Source organism: Rhinichthys klamathensis, unplaced genomic scaffold (genome assembly GCF_029890125.1).
Source record: "Rhinichthys klamathensis goyatoka isolate OS25496 unplaced genomic scaffold, OSU_Roscu_1.1 h1tg000003l_1, whole genome shotgun sequence".
Classification (NCBI taxonomy): domain Eukaryota; kingdom Metazoa; phylum Chordata; class Actinopteri; order Cypriniformes; family Leuciscidae; genus Rhinichthys; species Rhinichthys klamathensis.
The window spans coordinates 2232159-2257773 of record NW_026606556.1 but is presented as its reverse complement, the minus strand read 5'-3'; the positions used below and the strand labels follow the sequence as shown (position 1 = coordinate 2257773).

General features: G+C 36.7%; 1 protein-coding gene across 2 annotated transcripts in view; it reads right to left on the bottom strand.

Moving 5' to 3' along the window:
- The window catches only part of csmd1a (CUB and Sushi multiple domains 1a), a 663682-nt gene that overhangs the window by 349288 nt on the left and 288779 nt on the right, over nt 1-25615 (bottom strand). The gene's annotated exons all lie outside the window — the stretch shown is intronic.

Here is a 25615-nt window from a genome sequence, read left to right as displayed (position 1 = left end):
TTTAACCTTTTACTCAAAAAGCCATAGCACACAATATAAAACATCCATACCAACACACTATCAAAATCCATGTGAAGGTTGATTAAGGCTATATGATCAGATCTTTATTTCAGGACATTATAAATATTTTAGCAGAGATGAAACATAGTTTGAAAAACTTTCACTTTTTTAGGCTTTAAGCAAAAGGCCTAATTGAAGAATCAACCTTATATTTTAAAGGATTAGTTCATCTAAAAATTAAAATTATGTCATCAGTTACTCACCCTCATGTTGTTTCAAACACTGAAGAGTTTTGTTCCTTTTCAAAACAAACGAAGATGTTTTTGATGAAATCTGAGAGCTTTCTGTCCCTCCATTGACAGTCCACACAACTACCACTTTGAAGGTTCAAAATGTTCATTAAGAGAGCGTACAACTAATCCATATGAATCAAGACACTGAACTTGATTTAGGTCATGCCTAAATGAACTAAATTAATAAATCTTTTACAACAAAAATGAAACATCACTGAACTTCTAAATTCACCTTACTGCGCATGCGTGAAACCTCACAAAAGCTCACCGAGATGATACAGATGGAAAAATAAATAATAAAGGTATCGCGCAATTCTTCTAACAGGATAATTTTATTTAGCAAAATATCTCACCATCACTGATGCGTCCAGGTCACACGCAGTCACCATATGTTTGGTCTAAAACGCACCTGCACCTGCTGTGAGTACATTTTCTGTTATCTTTGCAGTACTGTGATATGAAGAGTGTGCAAAGTAACATAGTTTAACAACAGTGTAAAAGTGTAAACTGTGAAAGTCTCAGCAGTGCATTATTTGTTTGTATTCAGTCGCAATTTCGCCTAGGCTTTGCATACAGACTTTTACGATATGGATCCGTCAGCAACGCCACAAACATGTAAGTAACCATGTTTATTCTAATACCTGATCTGTGATCAGTGATTTCTGATGTATAATTATTCAAGTTCAGACCGATTTTCTTTGTCTCAAAATCATTCAACACTGTTTATGTATCAGTAAATCAAGCCTGTGACTAAACAGTCAATAATCAATCAATCAACAGTCAATTAATCAAACTTATTTCATATGCAAAGATGTCAACCAATCACAGCAGTGGGTGTTTACACTGAGGTCTCACAGCAGACACGCCCCTTCAAACAGAGCGTTCAAATCAGAGGGCTAAAATAGGATAGGAACGACATGAGAGTGAGTAATTGATGACTTTCCTTTAAGGAAATATCTCCTGCTTTAGCTTTGAATGGGTTTTGACACAATATAATGGTACACTACAAAAGTTTCCCTGGAGATCTTTAATATGTGTTGCAGACAATATTTTATGCATGTCTCCAATGCTGTGCAAAGAGGGCTTTCAAAAAATGTGATGCAAGGAAATGAGATGAATATATGTATGTCAGTGACATCTATGAATATGGAACAAGAATAGTTAACTCTGCATGAAGTTCAGTTGGCCGATACAAGGGTCAACCTCCTTTGCATGTCATTAACTATCGCTGCATCTACATTTGAGAAATTCTCATGATTTAAGTGAATTCTTTGCAGCCACTTTCTTTTTCAAATATCTTCTACTCGTTAACTGAGGTCTAATCCACATGAAAGCACTTAATTAACTGTTATTGATGAGCCTTTACTCAACCTGTCTGTCTGTATAAACATGCCTACAGTATATGCCACTAATTAAATTCGATGATCCAAAAATAAAAAGTTATATAATACATATATATATTTTAGCACCTCTCCGTCAAATCAGAATGGAATTGTTTGAGCTAAAACAGAAGTGTTTCACTGTGCCATGCCATCATAAATATGTGGAAGCATCATACAAAGTGCGCTTTGGAATCATATATTGGCCAATGATGGTGATAAAACACGGCACTGCTAATTGCAGTAATTACAGTCCTGTGTCTTTATTTATGCACAAATTGTGTTTCAAAAAGTATGAGAACTGTGTTAATATCACAAGCGCCCAGTGAACAGCATCACTCATGGAAAGGTGGACACTCAGGTGAAGTTACATAAAGGAAAAGTTCACTCAAAAATGAAAATTATGTCATTGTTTACTCTCATTTCAAACTTATAATAGTTGGAAAAAACAAAAAGTTTTTCAAAGTTATAGCTACAGTCAATCATTCTAATATTCTGATTTGCTGCTCAAGAAACATATATTTTTATTATTATCAATGTTGAAACGACTTTTTGGGTCCCACTTTACATTAAGTGTCTTTTACTACTGTGCACTGACATTGAAATAATAATTTGATACAATGCACTTATTGTGTACATACATGATTTTACATCGTACTTATATATTTAAAATGCCTGCATGTAAATACAGATGTAATTAATCTACTCATACTAGCAAACATGTCCCTAACCTGACCCATATCCCGCCTCAAGAGCAAATCACAAAGCAACATGAACACAATAAGTACATTGTACTTATTTTTTTATGTTAGTACACAATAGTTAAAGACACCTAATAAAAAGTATGACCAGTGTTTGCTGCTTAAAATTTTTGTGGAAACTATACAAATTTAAAAATGTGTGGTGAGAATTAAAAAGAGAGAGAGAAATTAATACTTTTATTCATCAAGGATGCATTAAATTGATCAAAAGTGACAGTGAACACATTTATAATGTTACAAAAGATTTTGATTAAATAAATGCTTTAATACATTTTAATAAATACATGTAATACATGCTGTTCATTGAACCTTCTATTCATCAAAGAATCCTGAAAGAAGTATCACCATTTCTACAAAAACGTTAAGCAGCACAGCTGTTTTCAACATTGAAAATAATGAGAAATGTTACCGGAGCACCAAATCAGCCAATTTGAATTTCTGAAGGATCATGTGACTCTGAAGACTGGAGTAATGATGCTGAATATTCAGCTTTGCCATCACAGGAATACATTATATTTTAAAATTTAATTTTGTAAAAATATTTTGCAATATTACTGTTTTTAATGTTTAATAAAATTATAGCAGCCTTGGTGAGCATAAGAGACTTCTTTTCAAAAACATTAAAACATTGTAATGTTTCCAAACTCTTGACAGGTACTATATATTGTATCCTTCATATTATTAACAGACTTGTTTTTATAATTGTTTGGATGGGTCAATCCGTATGTTCAGTCTCAGTCTCGTCCTCTGCAGTCATAAGTCCCATGCATGGGCTGATTAAGTTAAGATCTTGTTAACGCATTACAATGGATATATTTAAAAATAATTATGCTTTACATTAAACAATTTTTATTATGTAATTTCTAGAGATTTTCAAATTTAATGCATTTTTGGACATCTGCATCTATAAGCTCCCGATGATTATATTTCATAAAGATGCCACACTACATGAATTGAATACTGAGACGGGTGATACAGACAAGGAAATGACAGACAAACTAGGTACTGCTGGACCGCTAACCCCTACTTGCAGAGCATACATGAGCGATGAGGTGGGAAGGGTAAGCAATTAGAGTGAAGTTAATGCATTTCACGCATGCTATCGTGTGGCTGGTGAGTTCGAGGGTTTTAGCACTAGACTCTGGACAGACAGCTGTGCTGCATACTAATTCAGCAGACAACCGAGTGAGCTTATTAATGCATATCCTTTCAGAGAAGCTGCAGGGAGATTACATTCACACATATGGTCTGCCCTTGCTTTTGTAAGGATGATATTTATGACTAATAATATTATGGGAAATCCTTTGGCATATTTATTAGAAAAGAAGGGGGGGGGGGGGGGGGAGAAAGGAACGGATAGGATAGGATAGGATAGGATAATGGATAAAAATGTAAATCTGAATAGTAAGAATAAGTAAGAGAAAAGAAAAGGGGCAATGGAAGGAAAGAGAAAAGAAAAATGGTAACACTGTACAATAAGGTTCATTAGTTAACATTAGTTAATGTATGAACTAACATGAACTACCAATGAGCTAAACATTTGTTACAGTATTTATTAATCTTTGTTAATGTTAGTTAATAAAACGGCTGTTCAATGTTTGTTCATGTTCACAGTGCAAATACAAATATAACCTTTGATTTTAATAACGTGTTAGTAAATGTTGAAAATAATATGAACTAATATTAATAAATGCTGAAGAAGTATTGTTCATTCTTAATTCATGTTAACCAAGGTAGTTAACTAATGTTAACTAATTAACCTTATTGTAAAGTGTTACCAGAAAAATAAGCTAGTGAAGGAAAAGTGAAAGTGCTAAAACCCAGATGTAGATGTTCAGTGCTGAACCTACTTTTCCTCTGAAGACCACTTGACGTGCGAGTAAGATTCCAGGAATCCACATTTTAGGTCTTGGAGTGATCCTCACAGTCACGTCAGTGTCATCTCACACACAGATGCCGGCTGACGCAGCCGCTGACTCACATACTCAAACCTGTCAGTGATGTGTACATGGACATGGATGGTGACAACATATTCTGCTGTTTGTCCAACCACATTAGCTGCAGGACTGGAAAACAGCAGACATTTGGGTACAAATACGCCTAAATACTGCTTGCAATCTGAACACCGCTAGATAGTTTTATTTAGCGGATGAGTAAATTGCCAAGAGCAGGTCATTTTTACAGTCATAACAAAATCAAAAGCTAGGGACATTGTAAGGTTGAAACGATGATAATGCAGTGAGACCATCTGTAAAATAATCTTCCTAAAAATAATATTTAGCTAGGCCCGGTCCTGCCACCCTTTCCTTAAAAGTTAACAAAAGCGGTTATGGCTGCTGGATATCAGAACGAAATAGCTAATCCAACCATCTGTGAGGCTCCTGTGGCATAGACCTGGTGATTTTCAAAACGAATTACAGAGATCAACAACCTGAAAGCCGCCTAAAGCGAAGAGAAAATAACAAAACAAACTACTTTACGCAGCAAGAGACAATATCTCACGATGCCATTACTGTGCTGAAGGAACATGTTGCCTTCTATTTTTTCATCTGCTTCATCAAGTGCTCCCAGCCATCATATCTCATAGCTGTCAAACGTTTCAGAATAATATCAGAAGATGGTCGGGGAGGTTTTTCCTGGTGTACAATTGAGAATCTTCTTTTCACCCCTGAAATGGCAATCCTAACACCCCTGTGCTGACCCCAAGTGTTCAATAAAAATCTCGGTCTATATCTCTGAATATCTGTCTTTCATCTCCAGTTCTATTCACCCTGCTCCGAGCGGCATGGGAAGCGGGTGCACTAGCAATGACGCTAAAGACCGCAGCCTCTAGCATCAGTCATTAATATTTGAATATTAACAACCCAGCCATAAATTAAACTGGATTTTTTCTTAGACTTCATTTAAGAAGAAATCTGAGGTGGAATCAATATCAAAATCAAAACAAGTGGAATCAATATATCACCACTAATTGTGTTCAATTAATGGTGACAGTTTTTTCCAAATGTTACTGTAACCTCAGACAGTCTCTACAAAAGTCAGTTAATGTTTGTTGATATAATGAATTGTCGCAATATTTTTTTGTTATTTAAAAAGCACGTTAGTAATGTGGGGTGGTCCACAACCCTTAGGCTGGTCCAAAACGTGCGTACACTCTGCTTATTACACACACAGGGACGCAGCAGCAGCAGCAGCAGCACACAAACATGTCAAATATTAAAAATAAAAGGATTACAATGTAAAATATTATTATTGTGTACATAAAGATATGGTGAAATCCGGCTTGTCCTGTAGATGATCTGCTCACCCTTTAACCTCGCGCACGAGCAGATCCGTTTCCTCGCTAGAGAAGCGTTCAGTCTTTCCGCTTGCAAAGGTAAATAGCAATCCGTTATGGCGCGAGCGCAACTGGCATTTAAAGGGAATGGGAGATGAGACTCTAAATGTTTTTTTTTGCATGTTACGTCCAAAACACACCCATTACTCATTAAGAGAATAGGGACAACCCTTTTAGACGATGCGCCGACCATTTTTCTCGTCGTTAAACTAGCAAAAGTGGATTCGGACACGCCCTAAGTGCACTTGAGCTGTGCGTTTTAGACCATGCGCTTAAACCGTTAAAATAGAGCCCAATGATTATAATGTCGTTAACCATCAAGTTTTAAAAAAAAATTAAAAGTTTGGTTCATTTTTTTAAAATTGTGTTAATCATCTGTTTCAGTAGTCACTCAGAAAAGTCTCCCTGTGCACACTTGGAACATGCACACTTGCAGCATTTCAAAGTGCAATTTTAAATGAAGCAATTCAAGCACAATTCTGTGCGAATGAAAATTGCCTCTAGACATGCCATACGGGAAGGCAAGCACACACATATTTCTTGTGCTGCCATGTGGTGAACACATTCCACCCTAAATGTCATGAGAATTCCTTCATGAGGAATGCTGTTGTACAGCTTAATCCCCAGTGAAAATTTCAGGGGTGAAATAATGGCACAAGGTACAGCAAAGACAAATAATGCTGAGCACTTGACTTTTGCACTGCTGGATTTGCTGCCGATCAAGTGGTTTTGCAGCCACGACTCAGCGTCAGTGCTTTTTGAATAAAAAAAACCCTACGAAGTAAAAATCATACAGTATGTGACATCACAAATGCTTTTACTAACACTTTTTTAAAAACTGCTCACGCAGACATTCTCATGTCTGATCAACAAAATGCTAGCCACTCAAGAGTAAATAAAGCAATTATAAACACAGTTTTTCAACTGATACAATTTTTTTTTGTCACATTTGACACTTTTTTTTGATACATTACTAGGGAAAGAAGGGCAGTGAGATCAGGCCACAGTACAGGCTGGACTGACACCTGTGTGTTTTGCATGAGCACGACCTGCTAAGCCACAGCTCTGACATTAGAAAACTAAATTTCTTCACGTAGTAAGCTTTCAAGTATTCTTTAAGTAAACAATGCTTTAAATAATTAATCAAGTAAACAGTAACAAAGAAATGAAGTAAGAGCAGTGGGTCTCATTCACTAACGTGTATGTGCGTATGCACAAATTTGATGATTCATGATACATGATTCATCGATAACTTTCGATCTAAAATTTAATCTAAATTGATGAAAAAAATGTAGGAACAACTGAAACCACTCGTATGCAAAAATCACATACCCTGGGTGGCATTATAAACACGTTAAAGCTGCAGTCCGCAATTTTTCCTCTTTGTCGCCATCTGTTCCAAATCTGCTAAATCAATTGTGCCTCGGCACGGCACAGCGCGGATGAATCCAATGTTTTGAGGAGAATGTGCAGCTGTCAGTCACCGCGCCGGTGTGGATACTGTCATTCGGAATCACAGATTCTCCTTTTTGGAAGTATGACCAACATAAGAATTTTCACCCTAAAATGTAATCTGAACAAGTAAGTAATATCCACTTTTGTTCTTCTGACCAACTAACTGAAAAAAGCCATTGTCGTAAATCGCGCTGATTAAATCTAACGATCACTTATTATATCACGTCAAACCGTGCAAATTATACTTTGTTCTCAAATTGTTAATGTTAACAACATCAGCATTGCGTGACTACATTTAATGCCCTTCTGATATTATCCTTGTTTTCGCATGCCCGGTTGCAGTCTCTTTTTCCAAACTCTCAGTCCAAAGTCTTTTGCATTTTACAGCGGGTGAGGCTCTAGTTGTCACTGGTCGTTTGAACCTTTCTGGATCCGCCATCAAATTAATAAGTTTAATTATATAAAGTGCTGTGAGAAAAGGCTATAAATCTCCACCTCCAACATCCTCACACGCAACATAGCTTATACTAGCCGAGACTCCTTCTTTATGTGTACAGATTTGACTTAATGACGCAAAGACATGCTCGAATCTCCCGTGGAAATCCACCAGTACCACTGGAATTAAAAACATTATTACAAGCTTACCGTTTTGAATCGAGCTATGGCAAGCAGAGAGTTTTGAACACTGGCTGGTTATGTATTTTCTCCAAAAAAAAATTGCTAGTTTTTACCCCAAAAAAGTTTTTATACATTTTTTATACAATTTTATACATTTTTGTGCATTTGAACTTGTTTTGAGGATGGCACACTTGGCATTGCTCGAGGATCTCAGGCGAGAGCGCGTCTCTAGAGAGCGTCATGTTTGCTGAGAGCGACGGAAGGAAAGGGTGAAATAGGGGGAAAGCTCTTATATGAACATGGTTTGTGTGTGTTTTATGCAAATTACTAACCTTGGGCATGCAGTCACTAATTTAGAACACTCCAAATTCATTAAGGTTAGGGGCTGTTTACACCTGGCCACTTCATGCGTTTTCTCAGATCAGATAGCTATCTGATTTATCAAAACGATTCCATTTACACCTGGTCACATAAATGTGTTTTTGCAAAACGGATATAAATCCGATCTTCAATTCCCGCTGCAGATTTAATGGAGTTCACGTCACCGAAAGCAACAGATATTGCTGCATTTTATTGATCATCAGCTAATTTCAAAATCAGTTAACAGAACTGGTAAGATCATTTCGTTTATTTACTTTTAATGAAGATTGTTAAAGGGTTAGTTCACCCAAAAATGAAAATTCTGTCAGTAATTACTCACCCTCATGTTGTTCCAACCCCCTAAGACCTTCGTTCATCTTCGGAACACGAATTAAGATATTTTTGATGAAATCTGAGAGCTGGATCACTCCTCCATACTAGTCCATAGGCTTCTTCAGGGATTGAACTTGCCGGCCTCGAAAAGTTATTAAAGACATCGTTAAAATAGTCCAAGTGACTACAGTGGCTCAATCTTAAGTTTATCAAGCGACGAGAATACTATTTGTGCGCAAAAAAAAACAAAAATAACGACTTTATTTCAACTATAAATTTCCTTCTCTAGGAAGGGCCTCTAGTCAGTTCACTAGTGTAATAGCGTAAGCTTCTGTTGTTGTACGTCACACGCATCACGCACATGACCAGCGTCGGCCAATAGTGAGCCTACGTGTGACGTAGCTCTACGGAATCACACTACGTTAACTGACTAGTTAACTAACTGTATGTTTTGCACAAATAAATAAATAAAGTATAATTTTAAGCTGTAGGCACCAGCACGCATAGATTTATGCATAGACATAATAAATACTGTCTATGGATTTATGGATATCTATGCCAGCACGTCCCAGCCGGGTTCGTCACTTATTTGGTTCCCCTGGAAACATTTCCGTTGTGCTCTGTGTTATTTAGAGCGCGTTTTCTGTATTTGTGTTGTGAGCTTTTGCAGCGCGTTTGTATTTGGTGGTGTTGTGAGTATTTGGAGCACACGTGTGTTGTGAAACTGATGAAGATGTTTTCTTAATTTGCGGGTGTTTTTTTTTATTTGCACGTGTTTTTTTCTATTTGCATGCGTTTTATTTTATTTGCATGTGTTTTTTTCTATTTGCATGTGTTTTCTTCAGTTGCAGCGCGTTGAGCTCTCTCGGCCACCGTAGTTCGGTGAAATATAGTAGGTAATTTGCGGGGGAATTTTTACTTTACAAATTACAGACATGGCCGATTCGCACGGGATTAAGATCACAGACAAACTCCGCAATTATTACAAATTACTATATGTCACCAGATAATACTAATCCCGTGCGAATAGGGCTTATGACTGCATTTACACCGAAAGATCTAATGCACAGACTCCATAATTTGACATCTGATTTCTTTGTCCCATCTGTTTACAATCTTCAAAAAGATGTCAAGATTTTGACTACTTTACTGCAAAATGTATGACAGCATGCACAGATGTACAGTATGCATGTAACTGTTCAATGGCAGTCTGTCAGACAGCACTCAAATTCTATACTATATAATATTCATTACTACAGATATTGTAGAACGGTTTCAGATGTTTTCGTATTTTTTATTTCTTCTGGAACCGGTACAATCTTTCTCTGAATGTATTGAGACGACAAATAAAATAAGCATCAACCAAATAAGTAGCTTTTAAGCTACTGTAGCTTGTGCACTCAACAGATGGCTTACTGACCAGAGCAGACGTTTGAAATGAGCATTAAAGAAGCAAGTGAATGAACATAGTGTCCAGACAGGAGATAACAGTGCTCTGATAAGCAAGGGATGGCCCTGAGTGTAATCCAATCTTTCCACTTGTCCTGATTTTAAATTACTCTCTACTTTTGCAAGGTTGATTAAATGTTAGTCAGATGTCTCATCACATTTGACAGACTGGTTACTATCTCAGGATTTGGCTGCGAGTAGGGAAATTAATTGATTCATATCTTTTAGAGCGGTCTCCAACCGAAGCCTTCCCTTATAGGCTCTTATCAGAGGTAGCTGTCATTTCTTTGAATCTTTTCAATAAAGCTCTGATGAGATTTTATTTTAGAGTCTTAAATATAAGATGCAATTACTCAGCTGCTGTAACATCCACAGCAAATAATGCTGGATTTTATCTAGAGAATCAAACATTAAAAGAGCCATATGAGCAGATAAAAGGAGACTGAAAAGGAGAATACTTTGTAAAGAAATGTTAACAGATAAATTGAGACTCAGTAAAGACGCTCTAGTTTAGCTTTGTGGTTTCGAAATAAACACGACCTTCTGCAGTCAAAGGGAGCAATGCAATATAATGGTGGTATAATGGTGCTGCGGTAGTATTGCGATGTCTAAGCCTCAAAATACAGACGAATGCCAAAGTATTTTCAGAATGATACTACCGTGATGCACAGTAGTATATTCTCACATGCAGTATGACTAGGCTACTAAAGCTACACTGTGTGGAGCGTTCACACACAGACCAGTTATTTACACGTATGCGTGAAAAACGCATCCGCAAATTTTCAGCACTCACAACTGCGTTTTTGGCAGTCACTGCAATCCACCGGATCAGTTTTGTGGTCTGTGTGCGACTGAAATGCTTCGTTCTACACTCAGATATAAAAACTATTGTCTGTCAATGAAGATTTAACAGAAGAACTTGTGCATCAATTGCTCTTGTTGTGCCAAATGTGATAAGACTTTTCAGTTTTATGGACATTGGCATCTTATATCTGTCACTATATGGTTACAGGTGATTGTCATGATTCTGCTGGTGGGTGCCCAACCTCCATAACTACACCTGCACGATGCAAACTCGTGTGGCTATTTTTTTTATTGGAAACTTCCATGAGTTTTGTCGCGAGTTGCTCTCTCGCTGATATAAGAGTTAATTACTTGCAATGCAATGCAATTCGTCATCGTGCGAAAGAGAGAAATTTGTGACAGCATTTGTGAAAGGTTGTTAGGTTGTAAGACTAAATATAATGCAAGAACTGTGTGTATTACGACCCGCTACGGCTCGATGTGAGATCCACCAATTAGAGATATTCCTGAATCTCAATTGGTTTCAATTGGGATCGACTCTTGTTGGACGTTCATACAGACAGTTCTTAAGACGCTATTCTGTATGCTGCTGTGTGGACACAGGTTTGGAGACTCACACCAGTGCAATCGCAAACATAGCTTACTAAGTTTGAGAGGTTTGGAACCAATGCTATATATATACACTTTTTTTTTTCTAATATCGCAGGCATTGTATCCTATGACTTTAGTTGATATAGAACCGTGAGGCATAAAAAAAAAATGTTTTTATACAAACATTTTAATGATCAGTATTTTTGTCTTCCTGTATTCCAGTCAAAATACATAAAGATTCATTAACATCTAAATAATAATCTTAATAACTTAATAATACCTGTTTAAACCCAGATCAATTTATTTGAGCAAAAGTGTATAAAATAAGACGTGCTTTTGGGAAATATTTATTTTGGAAACCAAAAAGAATTATACAATATAATTAGGAAAATTATTTTTGTAGTTAAAAATCGGGCTGAATATGCATATTCCTGCATATGACTGTCATCATCTCCTGTTTTTATATGAAACTGCACTATACCCCATATGAATATAACCCATATGAATATGATACATAATTTTCCTCTTTAAACCACTACAGGATGTCAAAAACCTCAAATGGCTAGTTATTTTGTTTTAAATCTAAAAAGTAGATTCTTTCCAAACTGTGACACAGGTAATACCCTGTAACCTTAACTGCAGTGTGGCGCTGTTGATTAAATGAGCAAATATTGCCATCCTGAATCCAGCAATAATAGAGTGAATATTGCTGAGGGGTACAACATTCATTCAGTATACTGCTGTGGCATTCAACACTGCAGGCAGATAGATTACAATTAGTTGGGTGTAATGGCCCATAAGCTCCACTCTAAAGGCTGCTGGGAAACCTGCGGGATATATATGGATGGCATGATCTGAACGACAATGCATGGGGGTGTCGATGAAATAGTGCTGCATATTTTAAAATATAAATGCTCACACAATAAGTTGAAGGTCTGCAAGACAGCATTGATTTCGAAGTATTTGTAATTCATTGGCTTGTGGCCTTGAACGTTCAACTGTTGCAGACTTGCTGACTGAGTTAAATCACCCGCTGACAAACGAACAAACTATAAAAAAAAAAGCAGTTGATGGTAACTCATTGTACAATTGAAAGTGGGGGTGAATGATACATTTTTTTGATGTAAAATACAGCAAAAACATACAGTACAAATGTATTTTAAAAAATCCAAGGTATGTATTCCAATCCACATTGTTTTGCACTAAATGGGATGGATGACAAATAAGAATAATATTTATATGCGCCAATGTAATAATTGGCAGTAATATGTGCCTATAAATATTCTGGCTAAATTCAAGCTTGCTTATAAAATTAAGCAATAAGCAACCAGAGTTTTTTTTTTTATTGTAAAGTCAAACTGGAAAAGCCTGGTTAATTGTTTTTACTAAAATAAAAAAATAAAATTAAATATTAAACCTATTTCTTGACCAATCGGAGTGCTCTACGGAACAAGACAGGAAAAGAAAATAACCTGTCGAAGTGTATGTGCGAGACAGAGGTGGGTTTTAAAGAAATCGACACTAAAACAGAGCAGTCAGACAGAGTGTGACGTCTCAGTGAGTAGCTGTTGCTGAGTCCCAATTCGCATACCATCCGTCCAAAATAGAATTTGAAGTCAAGTCAAGTCAAGTCATCTTCATTTATATAGCGCTTTTAACAATGGATTGTTTCAAAGCAGCTTTACAGAGATAAACATATAATTTAAGGTAACAGATTGTTTTGGCGTTATAGCGGTTCTTGAATAATGTCACTTCCAGCTAAAGTTAACTTTGATTGATTCACCTCCGTCGAAATGATCAGACTTTAAACGCGAACCTGTTATTAACGCTGACGAAATCACATTTTTTCATCTCCGTGCGTGCTGTAACTCTGTCTGACGCACCCACCGCTAGCCTAGCTTAGCACAAAGACTGGATGTAAATGGCTCCAGCTAGCATACTAATCCCAATAAGTGACAAAATAACGCAAACATTTTCCTATTTACATGTTGTGATTTGTATAGTCACAGTGTACAAATAACAAGATCATATGAGACACAGCCATCTTTTAACCATATAAATATTGGGAACTATATTCTCAGAAGGCGAAGCACGGCTACTTGGGCTGAGTGATTACAGCAGCACCTGAGACGCACCGTGGTGAGGAGCAGAAAGTTCGTTCAGAGTTGGAGTTATAGAGTCAGCAATTACTAGATAGTAAAAGCATAGTTTACAATCATGGGTGTTCGCTGTATTGTAAAGAGCTGCGACAATAAACAGGTGAGACCAGGTAATAGCATGATGTTTCATAGAATTCCAACCAAAAACGCATCCTGATTAATAAATATCACAGAACACGAATAAAGAATTATTATTACAGGAATCGATATATTTTAAATGCAATTTATTACAGCTGAACCAAATGTATTCAACAGCATATAATACAGTAATGTTAGATAATTGCATTACAATAGGCTATAATAAGGGGAAAGTAATAGCACAAGGCAAATTGTTTTTGCACAATGAACCCACAGACAGTTGCCTACCCGTACTGGACAAGGTCACTGTTTCTCAAAAAAAAAAAATCTGATTCATTAGCAAGGTGAAGGCTACTGTCCTGAGTTTACCTCTAGCTCCGCTCATTTGTTACTGGGGCGATAGAGCGCGTTCGTGACAAAACAATACTAACATTAGGGCCTGCTCACATATCACGTCTTTTGCGCGCTCAAGTTTGTTATTTCAAATGTAGGTGCGCGGTATAGCATCGAGATAAAAACATCTCAACTTTTCAGAATGCCGCAAGTGCACCGTAGGTCACGTGACCAGAACCAACCGGAGCGCAACCGCCCTAGCGCTTTGGAAAAGGAGAACATGGCGCGCCTAGCGTTTTCTACGCGTTTTTAGGCGCTATGTGAATGGTGCCTTAAGGGGATACATGGAGACCGGGAACAACTGCAATAGTAGTGACCACCCTATTCATATAATAGTGTCACTAACGTTACATTAGATCTGGCTAATGGCACTGTTACAGTAGGTTAGTCATCTAAAAACATAACGGAACACTTGCCACAGGTGATCCACTTTGTCCTGTCTGTGCTATCGATGGGATGGCCGTATCCTTCAGCACACGTTTCATGGTCCTTGTGGCAAATTCCATTTTTTCAAAATAGTCGTCCTCAGTGAAATGTACTGAGGAAACACGATGGTCCTTGATGATCTCTTCAGGTGTGTTTGGATCTAACGTTATATCCAGAGCAAGAAATGTAGCCATTGATTCATCAGGTCAGCGTTTTTGGTTGGAATTCTATGAAACATCATGGTATTACCTGGTCTCCTCTGTTTATTGTCGCAGCTCTTTAAAATACAGCGAACACCCATGATTGTAAACTATGCTTTTACTATCTAGTAATTGCTGACTATTACTCCAACTCTGAACGAACTTTCTGCTCCTCACCACGGTGCTTCTCAGGTGCTGCGGTAATCACTCCGCCCAAGTAGCAGTGCTTCGCCTTCTGAGAATATAGTTCCCAATATTTATACGGTTAAAAGATGGCTGTGTCTCATATGACCTTGTTATTTGTACACTCTGTGACTATACAAATCACAACATGTAAATAGGAAAATGTTTGTGTTATTTTGTCACTTATTGGGATTAGTATGCTAGCTGGAGCCATTTACATCCAGTCTTTGTGCTAAGCTAGGTTAGCGGTGGGTGCGTCAGACAGAGTTACAGCACGCACGGAGATGAAAAAGGTATGTATGGACTTATCTAACTCTGGGGGATACGGTGAATAAGCTAAAGTCCCAAAAAGTCGGCGTGTTCCTTTAACTTTACTGACAGAAAGCTTTATTGGCTGCTGTCCCTTTAAAACCAGCCTAGACAAAGATACTAGACAAAACTAACATTTTGGCATAATTGCGAGTATTAGTGTTCGGTCAACTTCAAACCAAAAGAGAACTCAATTCTGGCGCTCAATTTGTCTTGGCTTCAATGGTTTAAAAGCATTTGCAGGAATAAGAGCGCATCATATAATGTAACGCCAGCGAAAAGATGACAGGGAAAACGGATGCTCCGTTAATTGCGTTAAATATTTACCACTGAGTCTTCTCTTCCCATTTTTACCAGTGACGCTTATTTAACTTCCCACGGCCGCGTCTACTATCTGCACACGTCAACAGCGCAACTGTGTTGTAGGTTGCCAGGTTGAGCTCAAATTTTTTTTGAAATTTGTATGATGTATTGATTGTGCGAGTAGGATGCGTTTCATACAAGATCTGGCAACTGGACAACCTCGGAATAATATATTGATGTGATTATTCATATGACGTTTGGGCCATACAAATTATGGGAGTTTCAAGGGAGAAATAACAAAACGTGAGAAGGGCGGGAGATGGGTGTGAAATACAGGAGACTCCCGGGGAAAACGAGAGTGTTGACAGGTATGGTCCCAAATTGTATATGTTAAAATTAGTATTTCAAAGATACCCGGATGGTCTACTTTTTCCGGTTAGAATCCAGATCTGCAGATCTGTTCACACTCGATTAGAACTGCAGATACAAATAAAAAGTGTTAAAAAACTACAAACATGGCAGATGTGTGAGTCTGAAAGTTAAGTAGAAAGGTTTAGATAAAGGGGTCTGAGTGATTAATTATCAGTATCTAACCTGATGAAAAGATATTTGCAACAGCATTGTGAACTTTTGTAAAGATAAGTTTTGGTCATTAACTTTTAAATGCATAATTGTGCAAACGAGTTATCCGCATGAAAGAACCACGAGTGGCAGTTCAACGTGCTACTACATTTATCTCCGAAACGGTAGGACATTAAATTGAATGTGGAAGATTCTAACTGGAACAAGATGGTTTAGGCCATCATTTAGGCAACTGTCCATTAAAGACGCAGTTATGACGAAATAGTATGTCCCAAAGCTTGCCTAGTCTTCTGCTACACATTCAAAAGTATTCACTTTTTCTTCACAAAAAGAGTACATAGGCCTACTTTTACGGGGGTAGTAAAAGTAGGCGAATTGGGTTGCAGCACATGTGTTTGTCCCAGAGTTACAGTTGATTTGGTGAAAGGACGTGGCTCTACACCTGAATTAAACCATGGAGCTTTAAAAGTGACTGGGTCAAACGTCAAACAGATATGGAGGGGAGAGTTGCTTGCTGCTGGTGTTTGATCATGAGGCGACCGCAGAGCTTACGGGATGTGGGGGTTACGTGACACCACAGCTGCATCAGAGTTATCGTTTGATCCATCTTCCCCTATGACGGTGTTTTTGATTTGGAACTTTCGTTGTTTATGTGTTTATGTTCTGTTGGACTGATGTCACTTGTACTTGCTACTTACAATCACATGCTGACACGCTGACTAACATTTACACTGATTACTTGACATTTCATGTTGATCTTATTGTTTACGCAGCGGTTGTGTGGAGTAGGGGGAGGCTGCAGACCTGGAGCCGGCAGATATACACCCCTGACAGTTTTACGCCCCTGTTGTTCCTGATGCGTCCAGTAGGGGGAGGCTGTACAGCGACACGAATTGAGTTGTTAAATAATCTTTTTTTTAATTATTATTAATTAAATAATTTTGTATTGCAAATGAATGGATACAAGACATTAACAGTGAGAAGAGGAAACAAACAAACAAGGGGGACATCAAAAGAGACTGAATTAGGCTACACAAATCAATACAATTTTACATTTTGTCAATATAAAAAATTAAAGGTTCTTTATAACAGACTCAATGATATTATTTGTTTTAGAAACATTTTAGAAACCCTAGTCTTCTCTACTCACTTTAAATTAAATTTTCTTTTTAATTTTCTTTTGTTGCCTGTATTTAGCTTGCGTAAGATGGCCTCTTCTTGTTGACCCTGTTAACTCCTTGCATTAAAACATAGCCTACTCCACATGGTTTCATTCTGGGGCAACATTATAGTAGATATTGGAAATATATGAACTTGTTTTTTTACAGTCTATGGTGTGAACACACAAAAGACACATTTATAATAGGCATATATACATGGATGTAAATCTCTCTCTCCAAGTAAAGAGTTACTGCACACTCACTCAAATATTTTGATTATTTCCAACATCACACAATAAAACCCACATTAAAAACTTTTCCCATATTGGTTTGAATGTAAATTCTGGTTTGAGTTGTTTCTTATGAAATGATCTAATTATATAATTTAGATCTTAATATATATTTTTTCTTAAAATAGCTGGTCTGGACTAAAATGTAGGGTATGTGCACTTAATGTGGGTTTTATCATACTCTGTCTTTACCAAATTCTTTTTAACTTGCATCTCATAAAGGTGTGTGTTTGCTTTAGCTATAAGAAAATGAAAATCTCTCTCTAAACGTATAAACACCCATCTTTTAACGACTTACAACATAAACAACTTACAGAGACATACATGCGCTGTAAAAAAAATTGCTGTAGTTATGCAGCTGTTTGCCAGTAACTTACTGTAGATTTAAATTGATGTATATTTACTGGCAACAGTTTGTTCAAAGTTAAATGAACATTAAACATTAACAAGTCTTTGTCTTTACAGAATAAAAAAAATAACAATCTAATGCAAAGCATTATGGGAACCAGAAATTTTCATCAACCTTTTTCTGTTTTTTTTTTTTCCTTCAGATTTTGGTTCCCAGAATGCTTTGCATGAGGCTCTCATTTAAGTTTTATTCTGTAAAGATAAAGACTTGTTAATGTTTAAAGTTCATTTAACTTTGAACAAACTGTTGCCAGTAAATAACATCAATTTAAATCTACTGTAAGTTACTGGCAAGCAGCTGCCAGAAATACTGTAATTTCTACAGATTTTTTTTTGGGCATGGTTTTAATCTCATTTTCAATTTTCTCTGCACAGTCCATCATCGGTGGCCAAAAGAAATCAAAGTGGCTTGACACTTTTTCCACTATTGTTCGACCAACAAGTGCTTGTGCCGTTGTGCTTTGAAGATCAGGAGCAAATTGATGCAATCCACACTCACCTGACATCAATTACACACACACACACACACACACAGCACGATAAAATCACCATGTATGTCCTTTTAAAAAATAGTTAAAGAAGAGAGGCAAACCATAGGGGAGTCATCATAATTCATAAATGGTGTTAATAAAAAAAAATTGTGAACAACAATATTGTGTCTTTCTTTTAAATGGCCCATGGAATTTTAGAAAAGGGATAAATTGTGTTTGTCTTCATAAAATGCTAGGACACTGTTTTGTAGCTGTATGACGACCAATAGAGAATAGTAGCTACAGCAGATATTTAGTCGAGGATCCATATGATTACATGGTACTGTCTAATGGGCTAAATTTGGTTAATATCTAAATGTAACTTTATATAAATTCATAACATATTTCACTCAGTCTCCCATAAAAACCTACGGTGAATAGGCCTATAACTGCAGCAGGTCATATACTTCTCATAACATAATTGATCCAACTATGTGTATTTTTAATTTTTCAATTCACAAAAACTCATAGTCTTTTGTAGGCTGAGTGAAGCCCAACTGAATATCTACAGACATTTTAATCCGTGCAGATCTACACTGTAGCGTTTATATTTAAATAAACAAAAAAACAAAAAATTTGTCAAGTCTATGGACGAGTTATTAATGTGCAAGCGTCGATTTAATTACGAAATTTCACAGTATATCCCCCTACTGGACGCATCAGGAACAACAGGGGCGTTAAACTGTCAGGGGCGTAAAACTGCCAGGGGCGTATATCTGCCGGCTCCAGGTCTGCAGCCTCCCCATATAGGTTGTGTGTGGGGTCTCCCTTATTTTGTTGCGATCTAAAGAATAGAATCGTAAAAACACAGAGGGTGAAAACAGGTGCTGCAACAATGTAAATGAGAAAAAATAATGAGTGTTTTTACATTAAATTATGTAAATGTCTAGTATTCTAGTAGACCCCATAAAAAAAGTACCTTGAACAGCTGCTGACAGAAGGTGGAGCTCTTTACAACAAACACACTCACTCTCGTTTGGCATAGATGAGCAGTTGCAGCACAGACGCAATCGATTTTGCCCCCTCTCTCGCATCCTTACCTCTCGAATTTCTACATTTTCATGTACATTTTGAGTATTATCTTCTATGTTATCCTCTTCAATTGTGTTACACTCTGGTTCAAATAGAAAGGGCTGAACGGAAGATACGTTTATCTTGCTGTAGAGTCAAGAGAATGTGTTGTAGCAATTTGACGTAAACAAAAAAAAACCTTTATAAAAACGGTGACAACCAAATCGTATTAGTATTTTATGTTTGTAATTAAAAATAATAACAGATGCAAATACAATATAATATACAAATATAAATAAACTGTGCATTAATATTTTCAGCTACAGTAGGTGTATTTACTATAACAGTAGCATTCAAGAAATATAATAAACTAATGTAAAAATATAACACTATAGACTTCACTGTATGAATTAAATAAACCCTGATTCTTAAAGCTATACTGTGGTTATTCAGTCAAAAGCAGTGAGTGATGATTTTCTCTATGTATTTTGTTGTTTGAATAATATTAATAACAGCAATAGGTTTATTGGGCTGCTGTCACTTTAAGTCCTCTTGCACAGATCTAACATAGCTACACATGCGTATCATAATATAGTTACACATATCCAAACTGCTTACATTCATAAACAACTGTATTGATGTAAAGTTTGTGTGTACTTTAAGCACAATAAGATGCAAAAGAGAACTTAGTTCAGTACTCACACACGTGACAGACTTGTAGTGTGCGTGCGCTTTGGGTGTACACACGCTTAGAAAAGCTTGTCAGAACAGCGTGCAAATAAAACGTTTTACTGGCAACGCTTTAACCCCTTACTACACACCCCCATTTTGGCAAGTGGGAAATAAATGACATACCCAAAATAAAAAGGTTGCTGCTCATAAGTCATTCTGAATAGACATATTACCAACATAAATTTAGAAAGCCAACACTTGAGAGTTTACAGTTCAATACTCAGAATGTTATTAATATGGAGATATATAAGCTAAAAACATAAAAAATCTAAATAAAAATATTAAGAATATTGTTTAAATGTATACAAAATATTATGTGGATGTGTACATTATAACAATTTATAACCACAACTAAAGTGAAACCACAAGTTCATTTCAAATCTGAGTATGATATCTCTAATATTATGAATTTTATTTAAGATCATGTCATGAGTTTTTTAGAGAAGGCTGATAAGACTTTTTTTTGCCCTTTAAACACCCATTTGCAGTCTACTGTCTAATGCCTGACGAGGAGAACTTCTAATTTCATGTTCTATTGTTTTCACTCAATGAGCATTTCACACCTCCATGCCATGAATGAGACTTAATCTTCATTATTCTTTTGTTTGTATTCAACTGTTATAGCCTTTATTCTGGCATTATATGGCTTGCCCATCTACACTACTTTCATCCCAATATACATTAATCCACCTATTGTCTGAAGTATTTCTAGAAAACAACAAAAAAAGCATATTCTTGGGACTTTATGTTAATTCTTTTAACAAATCAGAGTATGGCTCCTGGCGCGACAGGTGCATTAGATCTACAATTAGCATCAAGCTAAATCACACAATTTAAAAGATTAATATGACCCTTTTACTCAAAACTGACTTTAAACAACCATTGAATGTTTGTATTAACTTCCGATCGTGATCTAATGTGGATTTTAGTCATATAATTAGTCATAAATAGTCATTTTATATGCAGCTAATCGCTACACCTGCTTAGCATGTATAATTTTAATCGTAATAATAATAATCACGTTAACTCACATAAGATGATTGACAGCTGTAAGCCGAACAAGAGAGCGCTGAGATCATGGCTGCATCCGAAAACTTAGGCAGCTGACTTGTTGCCTCGCTGCCTTATTGGCAGTGACTCTGTAGGCAGCGGTTGCGCACGAAAGTACCTCACGAAATTGATTTCGGACAGATTTCTGAGGCAGTGTAATGTAAGGGTTTAATGATCTACAGCAAAATAGAGCAAGCTTTGGGGAGAACTAAACAAATATTTAATTACTACAGTAGTAATTTCTCGCTAGAAATGACATCAGAAGTGGAAAATGTTGGTTAAAAACGTAAATTTACACACAAACTGACCAGAAATTGATGTCACTGCAAGCCAGTTTTATCATAAACAGTGGTCAAATATCGAAGCTAGAGTCTTTAATCTTTCTAATGATACTCCAGATCAAGAAAGAGTGTGATGTTTTAACGTGAGGTGAATGTTGAACAACACTAATCTGGGGCCGTCGGCGATCTTTGCACGCAAAGGGGTTTTAAAACTCATGCAAATAATAAATGTTCGTGATGGCGAAGAACTGCAATGTCACTAGAGCGTAACCCTATAGCTGCGTTTCTAAATGTGATGTGAATGTACCTCAGGTTGTACGGTATGTTTGGATGTGGGAGCAAAAACTGCAATTGATAGAATGCACTGTAGCACGATACTATAATCTCTCTTCAAAGGCAGATCGTGGAGACATAATCGTTCACAATATATTATCGTGATATCGGAAACCCCTACCTTTCATCATCTTCCACGAATGAATGTTAGAATAAAAGAAGAGTGAAATCTAGTTCAAAATACCCTTGTTGATTTGTTAATCTCATTCAAGTTGGAAAGCTATGCGCACAAAATTGATTGAAAGCTTTACATTGACCAAGTATAAAAACAGCAGTACCAGCAATATGATAAGACATCAATGTTCAATCAATCGATTAATTAAATGCAATAATTGTAATAATTCTTCTGACAAGTAATTTAGTTGCAAAGTGCATGACAATGATCACAATTTTCACAATGTTACTTAATTTTATATTGGTAGCATAAGCATTGTGACTATGACCCATCTCATCTCTATTCACTGCTACTGATATGTCATGAATCCCAATACAGTATGTCTGCTGTCTTAGCAAGCTTTTCCCATGCTAATTTAAACCGGACTTTAAAGTTTCTGATTGATTTTCAGGCATAGTGGCTACAAAACCCCAAAAAGTTCAAAAAATGTTATTCAGTTAGATTAAACCATAAACGTGTGGCCACCAGAGGAACCACCTATACAAAATACCATTAAACTGATGGATTGGGCTGTAATCGGGTGAGTGGCGCATTCCACATGCATTACAGGGAAAGTTCAGACACCAACTGAAAATTATAAAAAGGTGATGACTTTACTGAACTTCAACTAATACACATAAAACCAAGGAAATGGAAAGAAATCATAGACCTTATTTTTACACACATTTCAAATACCAATTATATTGTGGGCTAAACGACAGCAAACATGGTGATCAACATAAATTAAAAGCAACAGTAAACAGTAATGTGGACCATCAAACCCATTTTTTAGTTGGAAAAATCAAATGGTTTGAACTGTTCATTGAAGCTTTACACAGAAAATCAACAATGTATAAACAATTCAAACAAAGTGTTGCAAAGCAGAGGTGTAGTTACAATTAAAACATGGAAGAAAAAAAAGTGTACGATTCTGCTATAATAATATATTTCTGTCACAATTTCTTCAAGTTAAACCTATCTTTTATTTTTGAAGGAATGTCGTGAAGATCTTAGAGTTTCTGTGTGTAAGACGATTTTCTCATGAAGTGAACTCTCAGAGCAGCTCTGGAGATGAAGTTCATGTGGAGTGTCCACATATAGTGAGACAGTAGATGCTGAGAGAGCTCAACGTGCTGCAACTGAAGAAAACACAAGCATAGAAAAAACACCAGCAAATAAAGAAAACATCTTCATCAGTTTGACAACATGTGCTGCAAATACTCACAACGCAACCAAATACAGAAACGCGCTGCAAATACTCACAACGCACATATGATCAGGATGTTAAAATAAGCAAAAAACTCACCTTTCAGGTCATCTACCACACCACTGATGAGTAGACATGGAACAATAAGCATATCCCAGCCAGGTTCGTCACTTGCTGGGCTCCTCTTGAAACATTTGCAGTGTGGTCTGTGCTATTTGCAGCGCGTTTCTGTATTTTGTTGCATTGTGATTATTGTGATTGCAGCACAAGTGTTGTCAAACTGATGAAGATTTCTTAATTTGCTGGTGTTTTTGTCTATCTGTGTGTTTTCTTCAGTTGCAGCACGTTGAGCTCTCTCGGCCACAGTAGAAAACACTACGAGCGTCACTCAAACTTTCAGTATGTGTGCATTTAACAAACCGTGCCATTCATTCCCACAGAGACACGCAGAACAAGCAGACTTCATATTTAAATAGCAGTCTTTTGTGCTTTAACATTCAGAGTCACTGGTCCATATTGAAATTTGATTAAGTGTACAGCATTACTTTTGATTTATTCATTCACATTTACCAAATTCTGTGACATTCTGCGTTAACTGGATTCCGTCTGCGTTTTACACATTGCTGAAACAATAGGGCCCTAAAAGGCATGTAGTAGACTGTCTATAGTTTCTATATAGTCTATAGTAACATTTTGATCATGTTGATAATCAAATATGATACAGTAGGCTTTGTAGAGTTAACAGTAGGACCTATAAAAAAAGGGGAGTGCATATGTGAGCTGTGGCGAGAGTTCCTGAGACATAATTGTGGACATAAGAGCAGAGAAAAATACCTTGCACAGGAAGAAACATCTCTGTCACACAGCACGTACAAAGCACACATTGTCAACACATCAGCATCCCACAGCAGCATCTCAGTGACGACCATATGGTCAAAAAATAGACGTGTTTCAGGCATAGAGCTGACACCAAAAAATAGATGGAAGTAAATGCGTGAGACGTTGCTAGTGCAGCCTTCCATAGCTGCTCGTAGTTATCACCTAAAGAGACCTCAGGCAATTACGATGTGAATGATGACTGCCATAGTTCATGCTCAAGACGAGGTTAAAAGAAAAATAAAGCATAAAAATAGATCTCCTTATAGATAGGTAAATCAGAATACTGACTTAACTGTGCATCATTCATAACCATAGGGTCTCACAAGTCGCAAGTTTATGACTTGTGCCCTTCGAACGGCTCACACAATATTAATCTCTGAAGCTAGTGTGACGCTGGCAGTGATATTTAAAGCTCATAAAAATAAAAAAAGAGGTATATTTGCCTTGAACATATAGGGGTTTTGGAGTAAAGCTGAGGAACTTATTTGGCATGGCCGACCTACAGATACTGGTCACCAAGCACCAACTTTTTATTAAACTGTCAACATTTATTTTATACCCCCTTTTCTTTTTCTTTTTTACAAATGGAAAACATGTAAATATCCATTAGGACAATGTTTACTCAACCTCAAATGTTCCATGTTCCAAAATCCATTTTCCATTTAAAACACTAAAGAAGAATAAAAAAATAAAAAATAAAAACGTTTTTATTCTTCAAGTTTAACAAGCCATTATGAACTCTTCTGTCTCAAACCCTACAACAACAGTATAAAGGACATAACTTTCATTTATTTCAAAGCTCATTTTACCTAAAACTCTCTAAAAGTCACATTTTGCAGCTTTACAGCAGTATAACACCAACATGTAAAGTTGAGGTGAAAGCTCTGGATCAGAATATAGTACTTACTACCATTTCCTGTTAGAATTAAACAAATGGCTCTAGGTTTCATAGACAAATGAAATTACATCAACTTGAGTCTGGGGTGCCTCTTTTAATCCCTAAACTAATCTCAAACACTTATTGATGAGTTTGCAGGGTGTGTAAATCTAGTTTCCCTGAGCCCTACAATCAATCAAGAGAGGACTAGCAAACAAAATTAAACACTGCAGGACAAAGACAGTATTTTACTAAACCAGAGAGAGAATCTCCTTAGAGTGTTTAAATGCACCACTACACTTCAATCCAACCTAATCTGCCACAAAAAAAAACATTCATGCGCTATTTATTCTCAGCCCCAGATGGCACACTCACAGACCAGGCTGTTCAATGACCGCCTCATGCATATCGCACACAAAACTAGACAGAGCTAGCAGAAAATAGCTCTGTTTCAATAGGAGTGGTTGGGTTTACGCAGGTTGTAGGAGTCAGTGTGCATCACTCTGGAATGCACACTGACTGGAAACTAAATTGTGCTAATACATTGAGCGATTCTCTAGTTGCTGGATAACTTCGCCAGGTTAGCGGCACCAAATCTTAGGTTTTTTTTATTTTTTTTATTTTACGGACTTTGTAGCAAATAAACTAGATATCGATGAGCGGAATGCACATTCTGCTTTGTTTTCTGAG